The following is a 10,646-nucleotide window of genomic DNA, read 5'->3' on the forward strand; positions in this document are numbered from 1 at the left end:
GAGTCCTGGAGTCCCCTCTTTTATATGTGCTGTTTTTATAACAAACGCACGTTATATATTTGTTGTAACCCACCTTGGGGATCTGATTGAGCTGAAAGAAGGCCTATTAACATAAAAACATATACATTTGCAACCTTGTACTTCTTTCTGCTGCATATCTTGTAAAATCATCAAGAAAACTATCACAAGTGATTGCATTTTTTTTACAATTTTTTTACTCCCAATTAAAAAATATCAAGGTGGGGAATCCGTCTCTGCAAAGCCAAACACACACAACCTATGAAAGCAGACTTCCATGAGACTATTCTGAGGCTCAGCCGGCCTGTCTTTCACGTCCTTTGCAATTCTAAGCTGGACATTTGTTAGCAGAAGACAAAAACAACTCTTTTTTTACTGCAGAATCAACCTCCGGAATTTACACCTCACTTCTTCCTGTATCCGAGGGCCTAGAAGCACACAATTCTCCCCTGCTGTGTTTTTAAGCCTACATCCTTCCGGATACAAGATAAGAGCTTAATAGTGCCTTTTTCATATTCAGGCATAAGTTATGGATACAGCAACAGATCAGCACTTCTTGCCGATTTTTCATTGGCTCCGGTTCACTGCTTTAAACAGTCTGAGTCAAGGCCATGTTTTAATGCTATAGATGGCCTATTCAAATACCCGTATGACCACATTTTAAAAGCCACCCTGTACCACTTCTTTGCCGCAGATGTCCTTCTCTGCGTGTCAACAGTAATTCATTTTAACAGCTGTCTCTTTTGACAAGCTTAGTGTCAAAGTCTAAAATGACAGGGTGACAGTTTTCTCCCCTTCCCTTGAAAAAGAACATAGTGCAAATTAACCATTTGAATGCAAGATCTCTGAATGGCTTTGAAAGCACAATTCTCCAAACGCGCTGAATAGGTTTTAGGAACAGTTCGCCTTGTAGAACCAAAGCTGTTCAAAAAAAAATTCAAGAGGGCTTAGCAAGCTGGGATACTTTGAGCACAGTTCTGATCTGTGCTTGAAATTTCAGAGCCTGGGGAAATGCAGATGAATTACACTTCTTAAGGAAACATGGAAATTTGCAAGCTGGCACAATAACTAGCTTTGCCGTAACATATAAATCCACAAGAGATTTCTTTGCATATGACCAGAGAATCATAGAATCAGAGGCCCTTTCCGCATGGGCTTTTAACAGCGCCCTGGGAATGGCAAAAATGCCGTCCCCAGGGAGCTGTTCGCATGGGGAGCGCAGCTGAATCACAGCGGCGCCGCCCTCGCGCCTCCCCAGCGGCGCAAAGCCACTGTTTCCCAACCTCGCTTCCCCAGTGAGATTTTTGGGAAACAGCGGCTTCCAGCCGCTGCCGTTCGCACGGCAGCGGCTGGAAGGCGCCATTCCCCCTCCCCTTTCCCAAACGCCTTACCATGTCCTCTGGCCTCCGGCGCTTCGCACAGGCCAGGGGACACGCCCCCCTGCCCTGCGACTTCCGAGCTGTCACGCAGGGCAGGGGGGCATGTCCCCTGCCCTGTGCAACGCGCCGGAGGCTGGAGGACACGGTAAGGCGTTTGGGGGACGGCGCAGCCTGTGCGGATGCTGTGCCATCTTCCCCATCGCAACCGGGACCGTTCGTGCGAACAGTCCCCGGGGGGGTTGGGTCGGCGTCATGTATGCCGACCCAACCCCCATCATGGCCGTGCGGAAGCGCCCATAGAGTTGGAAGAGACCACAAGGGCCCTTGCCATGCAGGAACACACAATCAAAGCACTCCTGACATATGTTCATCCAGCCTCCTGTGAGGTGGATGGGGCTGAGAGAGCTCTGAAAGTCACAACCTGTGCATCCAGTTCCTTCCGGTTCCCTCAGAGAGCCTCACAATCCTTTCTGATGTCCTAAAAGCTACCTTTAGCAGTGTCATTTGTTCCAACGTGGATTAAAAGGAAGGGATAACGGGCAGTGAGCTTGACAAGTCTTCTCAGCCTCTCTGTGATATCAGGGATTATTGTCTCAGGGAGACAGCACACCTCTCGATACATCTCAGCAGGCCTGCAAATTGCTGCTTAGCAGGGAGTCCCCTACCACCACCACGCGTCTCTGGGATTTTGCAGGTGACATTTCATGGGTTGGTCATCTGCTCCATTTTTCAGCCTTAAAACAGGGCTGAACAACTCGGCTTATACGCGAGTATATACGGTAATTGAAATTTCTGTCACTTATGCATTCTCTGAGAGCTGAGTCCATTTCTCCTGTGCCTGTTCCTTGTCCTCATTGAGATGGGAGAGAACCTCAAAATGATTCCATAGTTTCAAATTCACAGAATGCTCCCCGGTCCACCTCCTCTGTATGAGAGCTAACATCCTCCTCAGAGATGTCCCCAGTGTGTTCTCCACCCAATACCATCTGCTCCCTTCTGCCCAGAAAAGTCTCATTCTTCTTAATGTGCTGAAGTGTAGATACTTGTATTTCCAGCTGCTGTACCTTCTCTTCTAACAAAGTAACAAACTTGCACTTGCTGCAGGTGTAGCTACCCATATCCTCTGGCAGAAAAACAAACATTCCACAGCTGTTGCAGGTGACAGCAGCAACTCCTTGATGATCCTTATTTAGGTGTCTTAAATTCTGCAGAACAGATTTAAGAACATAAGAACTAGCCAGCTGGATCAGACCAGAGTCCACCTACTCCAGCACTCTGCTACTCGCAGTGGCCCACCAGGTGCCTTTGGGAGCTCACGTGCAGGATGTGAAAGCAATGGCCTTCTGCTGCTGCTGCTCCTGAGCACCTGGTTTTAATACTTAATTTCTGGGCCTCCCTTTCAAAAGTCCCCTTCTACACTTGACCACCCAAAATCCAAGTTACCCTTGCTTCTTTGCAGCCCAGCCCTGAGCTCCAGACTGTGACTTAAGGATTGAAGTCTTTTGTCCCTAGTCACTACCGTATGTTTTGCTATCTCCCCAAAGATGAGTCCTATCTTCCCACCCTTCAACAGCCTGTGGCAAACACATAGCCAACAACAAAGGAGCCTCCCCCACAGACAAAAGCTTCCCCAAGCCCTCAAAAAACAAACGCACAAGCCCTCAAAAACACACCAGAGAAGGCGTGAGCTTTAAGGATAACCCCCACAAAAAAACATAGCTCACCTTTTTCTCACTGTCTTTTTCCCTGATCTCAGGGAGTACAGTGCTTCTGAGCAAGTCAAAGAGCAAGTAAAGTTGAAATGCTTAGTAATATATCAGCTGATGCCTTCATAAGCTACTACTGTACAAATGTGCACTTTTAAGTTTCTTTTCCCTATATACAGATGTCATTGAGCACCTTTATATTGCAGCCCCTTTCTTTGCTGCTATTCTTGATTTGTTTCTTTTCTCGACGGTGAGTTTTGAACTTTTATACATCGTACATTGTTATGACACATTGATGCAGAAACAGGAATCCATGTTATCAGCAGCAGATCTATCCAACTTCATTCAATATATTGGCGGGAAAGCAAATGCTGTTTTGTCCTGACCAGGAAGAAACCATTAAAGAAACTGGAACACTCTAATCAAGCTTGGGAGGTTTGCAAAACTGGGTGTCAACACTGTCCTCGGCCATGGATTCAATCAGACTGTCCTTTTCTGTGCCATTTTCTGGCCCCCACACACCCACACCCATGCACACACATATACATACCCTCAACTAACTGAGTACAATTAGCATCAAATACCAGAACTATACCTTTCATAACTTCATTTACATCTCGCCTTTCTTCCCAATGGGAATTCAAAGCTGCTTGCAACATTATCATCTCCCGCATTTTATCCTCCCAACAACCTTGCCTCTGTGTGGACTGAAAGAGTTCTGAGAGAACTGTGACTGGCCCAGAGTCACCCAGCAGGCTTCACATGGAGAAGAGAGGAATTGAAACCAGTTCTGCCAATTAGAGTCTGCTGCTCTTAACTACCGCATCCCATTAGCTCAATTCAATCCAATCAAAAATAAAAATCAAATAAATTAAATAACTGTTTATTATATGTAATTTATTTGGGTTTTTTGTGCTAACTTCGATTCCCACCCACTTCCCTATACCCTTAATTATTCCTCTCCAAAGGATCCTTTGGACTAAAAGGCCCCTACAAGACAGCATCTATGTTCTTCAAGTATTGTTGCACAGTATCGGCTCCTTGCTTTCACTTCTCCCTTCTGCACCACCTCTCATTAATGAAGAAGGATTTTTATAATTAATCCTAGAATTAAAGCGTGCACAGTTACCACATCTATCAGATCCTTTAGTACGTTTCCATCTGTTTTTTCCCTTCTATGCAAGCAATGCACATACACATCGATAAATCACTGGGAAAAAACCCAAATCTTGATATGAACATATATACAGCTGCATCAGGATTCTTTTAAGATAATGTTTTTCTCACGCACACCTGTGCTCCTTTGTATCAGCAAATAACTTCCCTCAAAGTAGTTGTTCACATAACCACAAAGAAACAGCTCTTTTTCAGTGTTTTATCATTGGGCACAAGAGTAATGTAAAGTGTGTGTGTGTGTGTGTGTGTGTGTGTGTGTGTCTGTGTGCGTGTGTGCGTGTGTGCGTGTGTGTGTGTGTGTTGGCCATCAAATCACATCTGACTTAGGCTGACCTCTGATCAAAGATGACATTGAAACCGTGATCAACTGAACAATGCTGTACAAATTTGAAAATAAAAATGTAGACTATTATGGATTCCTAATGCATTGGTTTCACCTCACAAACCAGGCAAAGAATTTTAAATGCTAAAAATCCGGCTCATACAGCTGTTGAAAACTTTTCTCATCTCCTAAATGTTTGATTAAGAAGAGAAGAGTTTGGATTTATATCCCCCCTTTCTTTCCTTAAGGAGACTCAAAGGGGCTTACAATCTCCTTGCCCTTCCCCCATCACAACAAACACCCTGTGAGGTAGGTGGGGCTGAGAGAGCTCCGAGAAGCTGTGACTAGCCCAAGGTCACCCAGCTGGCGTGTGTGGGAGTGTACAGGCTAATCTGAATTCCCCACAGCTCAGGCGGTCAGAGCTGGGAATCAAACCCGGTTCCTCCAGATTAGATACACGAGCTCTTAACCTCCTACCCACTGCTGCTCTCAAACTTTTTAACTTTTAAAAACTTTTAAAAACTTTTTAACTTTTTTTCTCTGTCTTTCCTTTCTCATTGAATTGGTTTGACACTCTCATTGTTTTTTTAATTGCTGCTACTGCTCAGTGGCGTAGCGCCAATGGGACCGGGGGCTGCGACGCTCCGGTTGGAGCAGCGACGGAGGCATGGCCAGATCGTGGAAAGGGCGTGGTGGGGGTGTTCCAGGGCATCCTGGGGGCGTTCTGGGGCACGGCGAGGGCAGGTGGTGGTGTGGTAGGGGTGCAGGGTGCGCGCGCGCCCCCAGGCGCAGTTTCCCCTTGCTCTGCCTCTGCTACTGCCTTTTGAAACTGATTTGGTTTTCTTATATGTGCCACAACTTTGTCAGTTCGGATTTGAAAGCCCCACAAGATCTTGACCTTTTCATTTTCCATGACTTTTCCTGGATGATGTTCCCACCAGTTTTTAGCTGTCTTGATGTTGTAATTATCGCATTTATTCCAGTGGATCATCTTGGCCACTGAGTTGTGCCTCTGTTTGTCCTCAGCCTTGGCGATCCTTCTGCAGCAGCTAAGCACATGATCTACAGTTTCGTCAGTTTCCTTGCACAATCTGCACTTTCCATCATCTGAAGATGTTTCCATTCTGGTCTTAATCGTATTTGTCCTAATTGCCTGCTCTTGAGTGGCTAAAATAATTGATTCAGTTTCCTTTTTTAAAGTTTCAGTTGTTAACCGTGGCCAGGTCTTTTCATTGTCCACCTTGTCCTTGATCTTCTCCAGAAATTGGCAACGCAATGCTTTGTTGTGCCGCTTTCAGTCCTTGTTTTAATCACATTTTTTTCTTTACTCCTGTTTGATTCTCTGGGCTTTCAGTAACTTCCTGTTCTTCACTTCAATCAATGCCCGTTCTTGACTTTGATTACATAATCAGCCCACACACTTTTCTCCTCCTCCACTGTTTGTTTTACTTGCAGTAACACTGTGCCACCAGATCTCTGGGGCAGGTATAGTCTATTGGAAGACATGGTGCATTGTCATAAGCTTCTGAGTTTTTCTACCCAACACATCCAAATCAACCATTGTCCAGTTTATGATTCCAGTGGTGTACCTGATGACAGGTATGACCCAGGTGTTGGTGGCCTTCATAATATTCCCGCCATTTAATTTGGATTTCAAAATTTTCCAGACCCTCTGGGTGCATTCTTTGCTGACCACAGTCTTCACTTGCTCATGCTTGATGTTATCTAGCTGCAAAATGCCCTAATATTTAGAGGCTTACTTTTGATTGCACTTGATTACTTGGCCATTAGGCATTTCTATGCTGTCTGTGCTGAATATTCGGGCTGTGTTCACTAGTGACTAGATTTCTGTGTCTGATTTCCCATAGAGCTTCAAATCATCCACGTTTGGCAAATGTGATTTTTTTCTGAGCCTTTGGCCATTTGATGTCGCAATTTTGTTTCCTTTAAAATCACTGGCCCTTTCCGCATGGGCCATTTACGGCGCCATCCCCAGGGAGCAGTTCGCACAGGCGGCGCTGCTAAAACGCAGCAGCACTGACCTGGCTCCCCTCCTCCACCCCCAGGCTGTGTCAGGCCGCCTCCAAAACACACGGTTTTCCCCGTCCCTCTCCCACTCACCTCATCGCCTTCGTCACTCTACTGGACTGCTGAGACCCTCCCTCGCTGTCCTCCGACCCCTGGAGGTCGGAGGGCAGCGTGGGCGGGTCTTAGCAGTCCAGCAGGGCGATGAAGGCGACAAGGTGAGTGGGAGAGGGACGGGGAAGAGGCGGCTCCATGCGGAGCCGCCTCTCCCGCACTGGCCTCTGCAGAGGCCGCTCACACGCTCCGGTGCAAACGGCCCCCACCCCTCCACCGGCAGGAATTCTGCAGTGCGGAAAGGGCCACTGTTACTGGAATCATGGCAATGATAAACAGTAAGGGCAATAGTGAATCACCTTGGAAAATTCCTCCCTTGATGCTGACTGTTCCATAGTTTTCATTTCCAACTGTCAGTTCAGTTCTCCGCTCTCTCACCACTGTTGCAGTGAATACTCGTATGTTTTTGCTGACACCAACTGTTTCCAAGCATTTCATGATCCAAGTATAGGGCAGTGTCAAATGCCTTCTTCTAACTGATCCAGACCATATGCAAATTTGTTTTTTTGATTCTTGCAGTTCTCCATTATCATTTTGTCTATCAGGAGTTGATCTTTTGTACCTTCTTTTGTTACCTTTTTTGCTCCGCCGGCAGGATGTTCTTCGCCTTCAAGTAGTCCATGATGTTATTCACTATTATGCTAGTGAGCAGTTTGAAATCATAGGCAAGCAGGTTATTGGCCTATAGTTTCCAGGTGTTGTGCCTTTTGACTGGATCTTTCTGAACTGGGTGTAAACTGGTCAGGTATTTGAGCCAGAAGCCATGCAGTTGATTATTATTATTATTATTATTATTATTATTATTATTATTATTATTATTATTAGTAGTAGTAGTAGTAGTAGTAGTAGTAGTAGTAGTAGTAGTAGTAGTAGTAGTAGTAGTAAATTGCTTCAATTATTAGGATGCTGTGGGTTTTCCGGGGTGTATGGCCATGTTCCAGCAGTGCCAGCCACAGATACAGATGAAATGTCAGGAGAAAATACTACTGGAACATGGCAGTGGCGGAGCTGCCACAGGGCATCCAAGGACAAATGCCCCGGGTGCCCCCAGGGGTTCACAAGGTCTCCTGGGAAATGTAGTTCCCACCAGGCTACTTTTTCAGCTGGCTGCTCTTTGCAGCCACCTGAACTCAGGTAAGTGGGGTATGTGTGTGGGGGGGGGGGAAGAGGTGGAGAGCAGGGTGCTGTGGGGGGTATAGAGTGGGGGCAGGGTGCCAGCTTGCCCTGGGTGCCATTTTGCCCCCCTACGCCACTGTAACACGGCCATACAACCCGGAAAACCCACAACATCCTAGTGATCCTGGCCTTCATCCTAGTTGAAAGCCTTCAACAATACATTGTTGTAATTATTATTTCATTAAGTCTTCTGTACTGAAAGCACATCATATAGAATTCTGGATGAACAAGGAAAAGAAACAACACGCAACTTGGGTTCAATTTCAAGCAGACCATATCTTCAGTACAGTCCATTTTTAAAATACTGTTCATTTACAGTTTCCAAACCAACCAAGCAACTGAAGTTTTATTAAGTATATCATTTCAACAGTCTGGTCAAGTCTTAAATTTTTGCACATCTCCCCTTTCCCCCTCTTTGAAAGTGCAACGGACTGGGCTCGTTCACATCTGCAATCTTTCTCCCAAAATGGATTTCACCAATTTCAACCATTAAAAAAGCTTTTACAAGCTGTGAAAACAAAATGCGAGAGAGGTGAGGAAGAGACTCACATTTTTTTAAAAAAATCCCGTACATTGCCTTTTGGAACGAGGAATTTAAAAGTGTAAACTTTTGTATAGCTATGTGAGAAGTATATCAGGGAGGGAGGAATTGACATTGGGAGTGTTTCCATATGTTGTCTCATTTCTGTGTGTTTTGGGGATCAAAAAAAATTTCTTTTGACCAAGAACTAATTTATGCAGAGCTCTGCTTACATCACGGTTCTAAATTTTAATACTGAGCTGTGTCTCTCCCATGTATTGTCAGTTGGCTTTTCACGGCCGGAATAACTAAAGACAGGTTAGCCGAAGTATGGTTGAAGGGTATGGCCAGAATTCTAGCAGCATTCTCTCCCTTGACGTTTCTGGCTTGCATCTGTGGGCTGGCATTTTTCAGATCTTGTGAGCTGAATCGTCAGAGGATCTGATCTATCAGATCCTCTGAAGATGCCAGCCACAGATGCAAGCGAAACATCAGGAGAGAATGCTGCTAGAACACGGCCATACAGTCCGGAAACCACACAGCACCCCAGGTGTCCTCCCACATTTTTAAGGTGGTTTGTCTTCCTTTTAATAAATGTTCATATTACAAATCTATTGAGTGAACACTGGCCCTTCCCATGCAGATCACCTAAAATGTTTGTAAAATGTTATATAATACATAGCATCACACCTGATTGGACAGAGAAATACAGAAGAGGAAGAGGAAGAGGAGGAAGAGGGAGGAGGAGGAGGAGGAGGAGGAGGAGGAGGAGGAGGGAGAAGAAGAAGAAGAAGAAGAAGAAGAAGAAGAAGAAGAAGAAGAAGAAGAAGAAGAAGAAGAAGAAGAAGAAGAAGAAGAAGAAGAAGAAGAAGAAGAAGAAGAAGAAGAAGAAGAGGAAGAAGAAGAAGAAGAAGAAGAAGAAGAAGAAGAAGAAGAAGAAGAAGAAGAAGAAGAAGAAGAAGAAGAAGAAGAAGAAGAAGAAGAAGAAGAAGAAGAAGAAGGAGGAGGAGGAGGAGGAGGAGGAGGAGGAGGAGGAGGAGGAGGAGGTGGTTCCCATGCTGAGCAGAGACCAAGCAGCTTGATGAGCCTCGGGGTATTGTATAGGCTCTCTACACCTTAACACAGATCAAGACAGAGGAGACAGAGATTTTCAAAAGTTTAAATTGTGTAGGGTTTATATTCTGTTATGTTGTGGCTGCATTCAGGGAAGGAAGGGGCTGTGGCTTGTTGACAGCGCCTCGGCTTTGCATGCAGAAGGCCCCAGCTTCAGTCCCTGGTATCTCCAGTTAAACAGGACCACTGACTGCATAGTTGCATAGGTGATGTGAAAGACCTCTGCCTGAGACCCTGGAGATGAAGTTGCCAACCTCCAGGTAGTGGGTGAAGATCTTCTGCTAGTACAACTGATCTCCATGCAACAGAAATCAGTTCACTGGGAGAAAGCAAAGTCAATAGCATTAGGTAGGAGAAATGAAAGGAGGCCACAACATTTTGGTTTGTTAAAATGAAGGGATGCTGAGAACTTTGCAGCAAACATGTTGGGCAGGCAAACATGCCTTTATCAGTAATTACACCAAACACCATGCTCACCCTGGCAACATGACAGCAACTATAGGCTGTCTCATTAAAAAATGGTCATAGGGTTGTATATTCCTCCACCACAGAACTCAACATGCCGGACCTTCTTTGTTGTAGAATGCTCCACCTGGGTTCTAGTGCCTCTCCAATCCATTTGAAAGCAGAAATACATTTTGGCATTCAATTTAATATCTTCAATAATATGCAAAACAATGGCTTTGACAAAGACAGCGCATAAAAATGAATGACAATGTTTATATTCTCATATTCTTATGCGGAACCATACACTTTTCTTAACTGCTGCACCTCAACTGGCCATACAAACATCTTTTTCTGAGACAGAGTATAACGGGCAGGAGTTGATACACACTGTGTACATGTATCAGCATGCACAGAAAGTAGCCCGGTCAACAGGTTTCATGTGGCTCGCAAGTGACCCAAACTGCTCACCAGACCATTGGTCACAGTACAACAACCTTTATTAGGCATATTAAAATAGGCTCCAGAGCATTACAGACATTTCTGAAGTACAAGTCAAAAGTACATTCAAAACACAGACAGATAAACTGTGTCTAGCATTGGACGTTACTTAGAAAATTCTGTCACTTGTAAAAGAAATTTTGCTACTTTTT

Source organism: Sphaerodactylus townsendi, linkage group LG13, assembly GCF_021028975.2.
Source record: "Sphaerodactylus townsendi isolate TG3544 linkage group LG13, MPM_Stown_v2.3, whole genome shotgun sequence".
In the NCBI taxonomy this organism is placed as follows: Eukaryota; Metazoa; Chordata; class Lepidosauria; order Squamata; family Sphaerodactylidae; genus Sphaerodactylus; species Sphaerodactylus townsendi.